The following is a 13,285-nucleotide window of genomic DNA, read 5'->3' as shown; positions in this document are numbered from 1 at the left end:
TAACTGTTGTGCGTCGCAGGTGATAATTAGCTAGTGTTGAGGTCATAGTTGGTTACAATGGCTTGGAGAAATGGGTTGTTAAAAGGGAATTGCTAGTGTATGGAAGGTAACTATTGATAATGATTATGAATTATTAGTGCAGGATTGCCTCGTGTTCAGGGGCTGTTTTCTCTATTTCATTGCTTCTTATTTTAATTCATACATTCTTTCTCTTATTATTTTTGTGATAATTGTTATTGTGTAGTTGCTTATTAAAATTGGTGCTTTCATTGAGAGTAAATCGGAGCCATGGCAGATGGGACCAGTTTGAATCGACCCTGTCCAACAAGTAAGAGATCACCACACTCAGTTGTGGTCTCATAGAGGCAAATGAGCGGATTGCGACACTCAAAACCGGCTCACAATTGACAAGATGTTGCATCAGAATCAGAAGTTCAAATAGAAAAACACTGATTACGTCCTCGCTAGGGATGATGCCGCGAATGGTGGTGCTAGTCCTGGTTTGGACAACCTGGGAGTTGAGAAATCGTGGCCTCGAATGAGGGTGAAAGTTGCTGATCTTCCTATGTTTGACGGCGATGGGGTTGAAAATTGGGTGTTCTGCGCTCGCCAATATTTGGAAAAGTTTGAAATACCAATGCAGTAGAGGATCTGGGTATTATCGTTCCACCTTGTAGATGCGGCTTATGCATGGTATTGGTGGGGAATCAACAACAACATCACCTACAACTGGGACACATTTTTGAACACTATGAAGGTCAGGTTCGGGAAGAATCTCTTCTACGATCCTCGCACTGCCCTCAAGGAGCTGAAGCAGAACGGTTCAATGGAGGAGTACCAGAACCAATTTGAAGAATTGACTAACAGAGACAATGGGTTGAGTGAAGAGTGGATTATTTTTCTTTTTGTGGCTGGGCTTCAAGATCAAATGAAGTGTGAATTGCTCTTAGCCTAGCCCACTTCTTATATCCAAGCAGTCTCCATTGCCAAGCTGCATGAGCAGAAGAATGCTTCTACCTTAGGCTTGACCCGCATTGGAATGACTAAGCCCAATGCCCCTATAACCCGACCCGGTTCGCACTTAATCAAACCCTCAACCTATCCAAGCTCATCTCTTTGGCGCCCCTCCCCACCACAAGTTCAACAGCTTCCAATACCTTTCCAATACCCTCAATGCCAACGGCACCATCACCATTCAAGAAATTAACAAGTGCGGATATTCGAGCTCGAAAGGAAAAGGGCTTGTGCTACTACTGTGATGAACGTTATACACAAGGTCACTGCTATAAGGCCTCCTACTAGCTTCTTGTGGGAGAGGAGGAGCTCTAGGAATTGTTGCACGGATTGCCTCCGGTGCCGAAAGAGAAATCCTAGTCAGATTTAGAGGATGAAGGTACTATGGGGGAAAGGCAGGAACCTTGCATAAGTCTAAATGCTCTAAAAGGAGAATTTCATCTAGAAACTTTAAGAGTAAAAGGGATGCACGAAAACTGGCCGCTACTAATCTTGATCGACAGCGGCAGCACCCACAAATTTATCAAAAGGTCAGTAGTTAAGAAACTGAACCTAAACCTCACCCCATCCCAATGCTTCAGGTAATGGTAGGTAATGGGGATTCTATTAATTGCGTTGCGAAATGTCACGATTTTTCTGTTATGGTGCAAGGATATAGCTTTAGAGTAGATACTTATGTGCTGGATTCAAAAGGTGCTGATGTTGTGTTGGATGTGCGATGCGGTTGGGCACTATCTGAATCAACTACTTGGAATTGTTTATGAAGTTCAAGGTTTTGGGAAAATGGATCACATTCAAATGAGAGAGGCTATTAAGGGACACTAAACTGAATTTCAAAAAGGGGAAGAAGCTCAATGATAGTGGCAATATTGGCTCTCTGTTCCAACTAGAGACGGTCAATTCAGTAGCATTCCTGACTCCGAAAGTAGTTGATGGGGTTGTTCAAGAAGCGCTTGAGGCTTTTTTAGATGTTTTTGTAGAACCCACCCAATTACCACCGCAGTGCACTGTTGATAATCCAATTCACCTAGCATCGGGTGCCGCACTAGTTAGCGTCAGACCAAACAAGTGCCTTCACTTCCAAAAAGAAGAGATGGAGTGTTTAACGGCTGAAATGTTGCAAACGAGAGTAATCAAGGATAACCAAAGTGCATTTTCGAGTCTAGTCTTGCTTGTGAAGAAGAAAGATGGAGGCTGAAGATTTTGTGTCGACTATCGTGCCTTGAACACAATTACTATGAAAGATAAGTTCCCAATCCCAACCATTGATGAAATTTTAGATACAAGAATGGTTACAAATTCGAATGAGGAAGGAAGATATTGATAAGATAACCTTTCAAACTCATATGGGGCATTATGAGTTTGTTGTGATGCTATTTGGGCTCACAAATGTGCCATCTACTTTTCAAGCTACTATGAATCGGGTTTTCCAGCCTTTCTTACGACGATTTATTGCTGTCTTCTTTGATGATATTCTAGTTTATAGCCACACTAGAGAGGAACATTTGCAGCACTTGGCTCAAGAATTGCAAGTTCTCAGAGAGCATCAGTTATTTGCCAAACAATCCAAATGCACTTTCCTCCAGCAGCAGATTGAATATTTGGGTCATGTGATTTCTGGGGAAAGGGTGAGGGTGGATCCTTCGAAAATTGAAGGAATTGTCGCCTAGCCAACTCCAACCACTGTGAAGCAACTGTGTGGGTTTCTTGGACTCACAGGATACTACAAGAAGTTTGTTGCCAACTATGCCCAGTTAGTGTTTCTTCGTACTGAATTACTAAAAAAAAATGTGTTCCATTGGACAATGGATGCTGATCATGCCTTTAATCATTTGAAACAGTTAATGGTTCACACTCCGGTATTAGCCCTTCCCATTTTTTCCCAACCTTTTGTCATGGAAATTGACGTGTCCAATATCGGGGTTGGCATAGTTTTATCCCAAGTGGGTTACCCAATTTGTATTAATAAATTCATATTTTATGATAATTTTTGGGTTGAAAAGAGTGGAATCTATCAACTTAATTATCTTGCACTTATTCCTTGAAATTACATGGTTTTGTGAATTTTCTCCTAATTGTGCTTAATGGATTAAGCATGCTTTTTATGCTATAAAAAAATGTCAAATTAATTCTATTTTTATTCCATTCGATACCGTGATAAGATTTCTTTAAGCGTTTCAGGATTCAGATACATCAACAGCTTCAAAGGATCGAAAAGAATGCATAGAAGAAGGAAATTCGGGAAGCGATTCAGAGTGGAGATTGCTGGATGCTCGCATGGGCGAATTTCTTACGTAGGTGAGCAATTCACGCTTAGGTGAGTTTTTTGCGTGGGCTACCATTTTTCCCGTGCGCAAAAAAGTGCCTGGTTTAATGAAATACGTGCATCATCGTCTTTGGGGTTTCCAAAGGCCCCAATATCCATTTCTGATGGTATATGAAGCCAAGATAAAGGAGAATCAATCAAGTAGTGATAGTTTAGGTTTTTATGATGTTTTAGTGAAATTCTAGAGAAAGAAGCACCAACTTATCTCTAGAATTCTTAGCGTTTTACTTAGTTTTCTCTCTAGTTTTAGTTTATAATCTTATTTTAGTTAAGTTTTATTTACATTTTCTTATTCTACTATCTTAGTTTACTAGAATTCTCTTGTTAGTTTTTCCATTTTTGCTATTTTAGTTTAGGTTTAATTACTCAGTTGGTCTCTTTAGTTTCACGAAATTTTTAATTAGGTCCCTATACTTTTTTTCATTTTAATTGAGTCTTTGCACCAATTTGTTTTTTAATTGGGTCCCTATATTTTTTTTCCTTTTATTTGGATCCCTGCACCAGTTTTTCTTTTTTCTTTTTTTTAGTTGGGTCTCTATACAATTAAGCCAATTACTGCTAAGAGGGACCTAATTGAAAAAAAAAATTTTGGTGTAGGGATGACGTTAGGATTTTTGCCAGTAAAGAAGTTCATAAAAACAGTCGCGTTGTAGATATAGTCTCTAAACCGACAGAAATCCCTTCGTACAAACGTTTTGGTTGTCACAAGTAACAAACCCCTTTAAAATTGATAACCGAGTATTTAAACCTCGGGTCGTCTTCTCAAGGAATTGCAGGGAGGTATGTTCTTATTATTGGTTATGAGTTTGTAAATTGGGGTTCTGGAGTTTGGGCAATGCGCACAGGTATATTTTCAAGCAATAAAAATAAATAAATAAATAACTGTAAAATAAACTCTTGGCAAGGTATGAGAACCAGAAGTCCTATCCTAGTTATCCTTATCAATTGTGATGAGAATTCACTACAAGAAAAACACCCATTCAGGTACACTTAAAAAGTGTAGCCAAAAGTAAAAAAAAAATGATGCCTTAGGCTACGGCTACGCTTTCTGGGCTACGGCTACGCTTTTTATGGTGATTCCTATTCGGCCGTTGCCTATTCTCAAAGGCTACGCTTGTCTTCACCAAGGGCTACACTTTTGGCGTTTGGGAATAGGGTATGCTTTTTAAGTGATGCTGTCCAAGACCAAAGGCTACACTTTTCAGCTTCTATTTTTGCCAGAATAGGCTACGCTTTTCAACGCTACTGCATCACCTGTAAAGCGTAGCCACATTATATACCATGACTACTTTTTATAAGTGTAGCCTTAGGTCCCTCATTGTTTTTTTTTTAATTTTCTATATATATATATATATTCTAATAATTTTTTGTACAATATAATATTTAATAATATGATTACATATATAATTCTGTATTTTTAATTAAATGAGTTAAATCTTATAAAATAAAAATAAATACACAATTATACTAAATTAAAAAATATTCTAGCAAAGCATAGTAAATACATTCTAAAGATTCACAAGCATTATAATGATATAGTATATTAGTACATAAAACAATAGATCCAACTATCCAATTGAACAATCATTCAACAATAGAGAAAAAAATGAAACATGTCTAAAGTCTAAACTACTAATTTCCATGTATCAATGAATATAAAGAGGATTACAAATTAAGTCTAAAATTAAAATAAATAAAAGAAAAGAGAATAAACAAAGACTTTAGTGCCCTGAGTACTAAGTTCCTATCAGTTGTGTGTGCCTGAAAATCATTTGAACATACCCCACAAAGAAAGAGGATTTTTTTTGTTGAAGCCACTTATGTTGCCTGCTAGTACCTTTACAAAGTGCTGAATAAATTCAGAGTGCCCTTCATAAGTGGCGGCAGTAATGAGATTACCATCCACCACTGTTGCTAGTGTCTGGTTCAACCCAATGAGCACCAGAGGCAACCGGTGCTGGTTTAACAGGAGGAAAAGTGGTAATCTTGTGATCTTTAGCTACACCTACAGCCGCCAGAATCAACTGTCCGAGGCAAATGGAAGCAAGTGCTTTTCCAGAACTGAAAAGCTTGATCACCAGTGCCACAAGAGGATCATGAGCAAGATACTCTGGCGCTCTTCCACCCAGTAACATCACATTGTCATAGTTTGCAGCATCAATTGAAGTCTGGTGGGAAGATATGCATATAGAAAAATTAGGAATAAGGTAGAAAAACTAAAGCAAAAGTGTCAATGCACATTGGTTATCTCTATAAAGCAATTAAATAAATCAATGCAGATCAATTAAATAAGTGCCGTATCTGAAATAATGAACAAGCCATAAACTAAAGGTACAGTTCTGATCAAGCCCAGAAAAATATAAGTTAATAACAAGAAATTAGCCTTATTAACCAAAGCTGGAAGTTCAGAAGAAACAGAAGAAAAGTCTGCATATATATCAGCAGGTAGGAATATTCACAAAGATCACAATAAAAGTCTGCATATATATCAAAGCTGCAACTGAACTGAGAGATACCACTTCAAAGTGATTTCAAATTCAGAAGCAATAATATTCACAAAAGAGAAAAGTACACTCATGCCACTCAAAACAAATTGCTGTCAATCAGAAATTCAATATTCTTCCTTTAATCTTCTTTTGGCGCGAGTGCAGCCTCGCGTTTGCGCAGTTCTCTGTTCGAAACTCTTTTTGCCAAAAATCTGGGTGACGCGGTCGCGTGGGTGACGCGATCGCGTGAATGGCCTTATCTCCAATATGACACGAACGCATGAGGCACGCGTTTGCGTGGGAGGGCTTGGGCTTCTAGCACGAGTCCAGCCCAACTCCAGCTCAACTCTCTGCCATGCACCCTTTTTACGTCGATTTTCAGGGCACGCGGCCGCGTGGGTGACGCGGTCGCGTGGGAGGCCAAAGTTCCCACCTGACGCGGACGCGTCAGCGACGCGGTCGCGTGGGGTCAAATTATGCTAAAGGCGCACCTCCAGCCACGCTTTCGCGTGACTCTCTGTTCGTCTTCTTTTCTTCCCATTGCACTGGTGACGCGGACGCGTCAGCGACGCTGCTGCGTCGCGTGCGTGCTTTTTTTTTTTTTATAATCTGAAAAAAAATGTAGAATGCAGTGTTAATATGAATGTGATGCAAAACTCCAGGTTCAATATAAAATAGAACTCGAAAACAATTAAAACTAAATAAAAATGAAAAAAAAAGGAACGATCATACCATGGTGGGTTGTCTCCCACCTAGCACTTTTAGTTAAAGTCCTTAAGTTGGACATTTGGTGAGCTCCCTGTTATGGTGGCTTGTGTTTGAACTCATCTAGGAATCTCCACCAATGTTTGTATCTCCAGTAACCTCCGGGATCCCAAACTAGACGCAGAAAGCCTTCAAGTAAGTTAAAGCAAGTGACAAGGCCCCAAGAGTGCTGATTTCTAGATTGAATTCCGGGGTCCCAGATCTTGCTTTTGCACCCATCTTCAAGTTGATTATCATGATTCCATCCGGGTGATTCAGCTTTAGAATTCTCACTGAAGTGTCCAAACAACTTCCTAGACCCATTCAATTGAGCTCTACACCAACCCTTGCGTTTAAACTTAAAGCTTCCAACCATAATGAACTTTGCAAGACAGTTCTTACCACTGACCATCTTCCTCTTACTCTTAATGCCACAAAGAGTTCTAAGTTGACTGATGAGTGGATAATTTATACGCTTTTTGGCATTGTTTTTAGTATGTTTTTAGTAGAATCTAGTTACTTTTAGGGATATTTTCATTAGTTTTTATGTTAAATTCACATTTCTGGACTTTACTATGAGTTTGTGTGTTTTTATGTGATTTCAGATATTTTCTGGCTGAAATTGAGGGACTTGAGCAAAAATCAGATTCAGAGGTAGAAGAAGGACTGCTGATGCCGTTGGATTCTGACCTCCCTGCACTCAAAGTGGATTTTCTGGAGCTACGGAACTCAAAATGGCGCGCTTCTAATTGCGTTGGAAAGTAGACATTCAGGGCTTTCCAGAAATGTATAATACTCCATATTTTGACCGAGTTTAGACGACGAAAATGGGCGTTGAACGACCCAGTGCACTTGCTGGTTAGTTGTATCGAAGTTGTGAATGAAAAATGATTTATTAAGACGTGCGTACAGAGTTTCTAGCGCCGTTACCTGAGATCACAATTTCGTGCACCAAGTTTTTGGCGCCGTTGCCGGGGATTGTTCGAGTTTGGACAACTGACGGTTCATCTTGTTGCTCAGATTAGGTAATTTTATTTTTGTTTTATTTTCAAAAATTTTTCAAAAATTTCTCATCTGTTTTCAAAAATTTTTTTTTTAAAATCAATGTTTTCAAAAATATATTTTTCTTCAGAATTTTTAAGAATGAATTCTAGTGTTTCATGATGATTTGTTGAATCCTGGCTGGCTGTAAAGCCATGTCTAAATTCTTTTGGACCGGGGCTTCAACTAATCACCTCAATGGATGTAATTTACATGCTAAAGCTTGACTGGCTTTTAAGCCATGTCTAACCCTCAGATTGGAGCTTTAGACTAAGAGTACAAAGATTCCTGGAATTCATATTAAAAATTTTGGAATCCTTATTTTTCTTTTTCATATAATTTTCGAAAAAACCAAAAAAATAAAAAAATTCATAAAAAATCAAAAATATTTCATGTTTCTTGTTTGAGTCTTGAGTCAAGTTGAAAGTTTGGTGTCAATTGCATATTCATCTTGCATTTTTCAAAAAATTCATGCATTCATAGTGTTCTTCATGATCTTCAAGTTATTCTTGGTAAGTCTTCTTCTTTGATCTTGATGTTTTCATGTTTTGTGTCTTTTCTTATTTTTCATATGCATTCTTGCATTCATAGTGTCTATACATGAAAGATTTCTAAGTTTGGTGTCTTGCATGTTTTCTTTGCATTAAAAATTTTTCAAAAATAAGTTCTTGATGTTCATCTTGACATTCAAAGTGTTCTTGGTGTTCATCTTGACATTCATAGCATTCTTGCATGCATTCATTGTTTTGATCTAAAATCTCCATGCATTGAGCATTTTCATTGTTTTTCTCTCTCATCATTAAAAATTCAAAAATAAAAAAATATCTTCCCCTTTTTCTTCTCATAAATTCGAAAATTAGATTTGACTTTTTCAAAAAATTTTAAAATCTAGTTGTTTTTATGAGTCAAATCAAATTTTCAATTTAAAAATCTTATCTTTTTCAAAATTTTTTTCAAAAAAATCAAATCTTTTCTATTTTTCTTAGTTATTTTCGAAAATTTTAAAAATATTTTTCAAATATATTTTTCTTAATTTTATATCATAATTTTCGAAAATAACATCATCAATTAATGTTTTGATTCAAAAATTTCAAGTTTGTTGTTAAGAAAGATTTAAACTTTAAGTTCTAGAATCATATCTTGTGATTTCTTGTGAATCAAGTCACTAATTGTGATTTTAAAAATAAAATCTTTTTCAAAACTAATTTCAATCATATCTTTTCAAAAATATCTTCTTATCTTATCTTTTTCAAAAATTTGATTTTAAAATATCTTTTCTAACTTCCTATCTTCTTATCTTTTCAAAACTGATTTTTAAATTTGTTTCAACTAACTAACTAACTAACTCTTTGTTTGTTTCTTATCTTTTTCAAAACTACCTAACTAACTCTCTCTCTCTAATTTTCGAAAATATCTTCCCTCTTTTTCAAAAATTCTTTTTAATTAACTAATTATTTTAATTTTTGATTTTAATTTTCGAAAATTACTAACCTTTTTCAAAAACTATTTTTGAAAATCACTAACTCTTTTTCAAAAATTATTTTCGAAAATTATCTCTCTCTCTCTCTCTTATCTCCTTCTATTTATTTATTCATCTACTAACACTTCATCTCACCCAAATTCGAACCCCCTCTTCTATCTGTGTTCGAATTTTTTTCTTCTTCTTTTCTTCTACTCACACAGGGACCTCTATACTGTGGTAAAAAAGATCCCTATTATTATTATTTTTCTGTTCCCTCTTTTTCATATGAGCAGGAGCAAGGACAAGAACATTCTTATTGAAGCAGATCCAGAACCTGAAAGGACTCTGAAGAGAAAACTAAGAGAAGCTAAATTACAACAATCCAGTAAGAACCTTTCAGATATTTTCGAACAAGAAGAGGAGATGGCAGCCGAAAATAATAATAATGCAAGGAGGATGCTTGGTGATTTTACTGCACCTAATTCCAATTTACATGGAAGAAGCATCTCCATTCCCACCATTGGAGCAAACAACTTTGAGCTGAAACCTCAATTAGTTTCTCTGATGCAGCAGAACTGCAAGTTTCATGGACTTCCATCTGAAGATCCTTTTCAGTTCTTAACTGAATTCTTGTAAATCTGTGATACTGTTAAGACTAATAGAGTAGATCCTGAAGTCTACAGGCTCATGCTTTTCCCTTTTGCTGTAAGAGACAGAGCTAGGATATGGTTGGACTCTCAACTTAAGGATAGCCTGAACTCTTGGGATAAGCTGGTCAAGGATTTCTTAGCTAAGTTCTTTCCTCCTCAAAAGCTGAGCAAGCTTAGAGTGGATGTTCAAACCTTCAGACAGAAAGAAGGTGAATCCCTTCTAGAGACCATAGAGATTCCATTGAACCTCCTTATGCCCTTCATGAGCTCTGACGAGTATTCATCTTCTGAAGAGAATGAGGATGTTACTGAAGAGCAAGTTACCAAGTACCTTGGTGCAATCATGAAGCTGAATGCCAAATTATTGAGACTTGGGAAGATGAACCTCCCTTGTTCACCAATGAACTAAGTGATCTGGATCAACTGACATTGCCTCAGAAGAAACAGGATCCTGGAAAGTTCTTAATACCTTGTACCATAGGCACCATGACCTTTGAGAAGGCTCCATGTGACCTTGGGTCAGAGATAAACCTCATGCCACTATCTGTAATGGAGAAACTGGGAATCTTTAAGGTGCAAGATGCTAAAATCTCATTAGAGATGGCAGACAATTCAAGAAAACAGGCTTATGGACAAGTAGAGGACGTGTTAGTAAAGGTTGAAGGCCTTTACATCCCTGCTGATTTCATAATCCTTGATACTGGAAAGGATGAGGATGAATCCATCATCCTTGGAAGACCTTTCCTAGCCACAGCTATTGACTCTAAGTTTGGTGTTGGGGAGTCTCAACAATGCTCTGAACATCTGTGAGGCTCCATGAGAGCCCACTGTCAAGCTATTGACATTAAAGAAGCGCTTGTTGGGAGGCAACCCAATTTTTATTTATCTAATTTTATTTTTCTTGTTCTTTCATATTTCATTAGGTTCATGATCATGTGGAGTCACAAAATAAATATAAAAATTGAAAACGGAATCAAAAACAGCAGAAGAAAAATCACACCCTGGAGGAAGAACTTACTGGCGTTTAAACGCCAGTAAGAAGCATCTGGCTGGCGTTCAACGCCAGAACAGAGCATGGTTCTGGCACTGAACGCCCAAAATGGGCAGCATCTGGGCATTTGAACGCCAGAATTGCACCCTGGAGAAGAGCTGGCGCTGAACGCCTAGAACAAGCATGGTTCTGGCGTTCAACGCCAGAAATGGGCAACAAATGGGCGTTCAACGCCCAGAACAAGCACCAATCTGGCACTGAACGCCCATAGTTGTGTGCAAGGACATTTTGCATGCCCAATTTGGTGCAAGGTTGTAAATCCTTGAACACCTCAGGATCTGTGGACCCCACAGGATCCCCACCTACCTCCACTCACTTCTTCTCACCCCTCTTTCACACAATCCCATAAACACTCTTCCCCAAAACTCTTCACCAATCACCTCAATATCTCTTCCCTATCACCACTTAACCACTCACATCCATACACCCACCTACCTTCAAAATTCAACATCTCTTTCCCACCCAATCCCACCCATATGGCCGAATACACACATCCCTCCATCTCCTCCATATCTTCTTCTTCTTCTTCTTCTATTCTTTCTTCTTTTGCTTGAGGGCGAGTAACATTCTAAGTTTGGTGTGGTAAAAGCATAGCTTTTTTGTTTTTCCATAACCATTAATGGCACCTAAGGACAGAGAAACCTCAAGAAAGAGGAAAGGGAAGACAATTGCTTCCACCTCCGAGTCATGGGAGATGGAAAGATTCATCTCAAGGGTCTATAGCTCAGTGGTAGAACATGTGGCTACAAATCAAGAGATCCCTGAGATACCTCAGGGGATGCACTTCACTCCACATAAATATTGGGAGCAAATCAACACCTCCCTAGGAGAATTAAGTTCCAACATGGGACAATTAAGGGTGGAACATCAAGAGCACTCCATCATCCTTCGTGAAATTAGAGAAGATCAAAAAGCAATGAGGGAGGAGCAACAAAGACAAGGAAGAGACATAGAAGACTCACAATCTCCGTGGAATCGACCCTTACTCATGTAAGGTTTATTACTTGGACGACCCAGTGCACTTGCTGGTTAGTTGTATCGAAGTTGTGAATGAAAAACGATTTATTAAGACGTGCGTACAGAGTTTCTAGCGCCGTTACCTGAGATCACAATTTCGTGCACCATTGACCATCCATCTCCAGTAGCCCATATTCAAGTGGAATTAGAAAGCTAAAGGATATGAATTTTACCCACTTGAATGTTGTGAAGGATGATGGAAACTTAGGGGGAGGTATTTTTAATGAAATTGCAAGCTCTACTCCCTTGTGCTTTTCTCTGATAATTACCACTTCTTTACAAGCTTCTTCAATTTCAACCTCTTCCTCTTGGTAGCTTTCTTCCAATTCAATTTTCTCTTCATTGCTTTCCAAGGGCATGGGAGGTTGTGCTTCTTCTTCTTGAATCTCCATCTCTTGATCAACCTCTTCCAAGTCTTCAATTGTGATATGCCTTGGAGGTTGTACACCCTCCTCAGCATCAATTTCAAACTTCTTGGAAGGGGGTTCTATGACTGGACTTTCCCATGGAGGTTCTGCGTCTCCTAAGTCTTCAACTACTTCTTCTTCTTCAATAATTCCGGCTTCCTCCACTTGTTCCAGTACAAAGTCGTGCTCCGTACTGTTCACTGGAGTTTCTAGTATCTCCTTCATGCTACATTCTTCATTAGATTGTCCACATGAAGCCATGGGGGTTCCTTGAGTGTCCGAATGTCGGGAAGCTAATTGAATTATCGCTTGCTCCAATTGACGAATGGTTGCATGAAATCGATCCACTGTTTCCTTGAAACGATCCTTTGTCTCTTGATGCACTCAGCTTTCATAAATAGGATCATAGTGCTCTTGGATTGATGGATATGGAGATGGTGAATATTGAAGTGGTGGTTCTTGTGAGTAATTGGGTTGGAATTGTGGTGGTTCTATATATGGTTCATATGGCTCATAAGGTGGTTGGTATGGTGGTTGAGGGTTAGGGTCATATGGAGGTAAATGGCGGAAAGGGGCTTGTGAGTTTGGTGGTCCAAAGTTATGTTGAGGAGGGGGTTGTTGATAATCAAAAGAGTGCTCACCATAGCCATTGCCTTGATATGCATCACAGAATGGTTGTTGATAGTCCATTGGAGGTGGTTGTTGCCATGAGGGTTGATCAAATCCTTGTGGCTCCTCCCAGCTTTGATTTTTCCAATCTTGATGCCTGTTCTCGTTATAGTTTCCATTCCTAACAACAACATTGGAATCAAACTTGAAGCGAGAGGGGTGAGAACTCATAGTTAGTTAATAAAAATTAAAAACAAAAATAAAAACAAATTTAAATTTTGAAATTTGAAATTTGAAAATTTGAAATTTGAGATTTGAAATTTGAAAAATTTTTAAAATTAAATTTTGAAATTTGAGTTTTAAATTTTGAATTTTTGAATTTAATAAGGAAAGAGAAAAACAATAAAATGACACCAAACTTAAATTTTTTTAGATCAAAACGAAGAAAACAACTAAGAACGACTTGAAGGTCAAGATG

General features: G+C 38.0%; 1 long non-coding RNA gene across 1 annotated transcript; it reads left to right on the top strand.

Annotated features, from left to right (window-relative positions):
* Positions 1–3,155, top strand: LOC110265820. The gene is made up of 2 exons (XR_002352208.1): positions 1–106; positions 245–3,155. It is a non-coding gene; the product is annotated as an uncharacterized LOC110265820 (long non-coding RNA).

The sequence above is a fragment of the Arachis ipaensis genome, chromosome B08 (genome assembly GCF_000816755.2).
Source record: "Arachis ipaensis cultivar K30076 chromosome B08, Araip1.1, whole genome shotgun sequence".
Lineage (NCBI taxonomy): Eukaryota > Viridiplantae > Streptophyta > Magnoliopsida > Fabales > Fabaceae > Arachis > Arachis ipaensis.
This window is presented reverse-complemented; position numbering and strand designations above follow the sequence as displayed.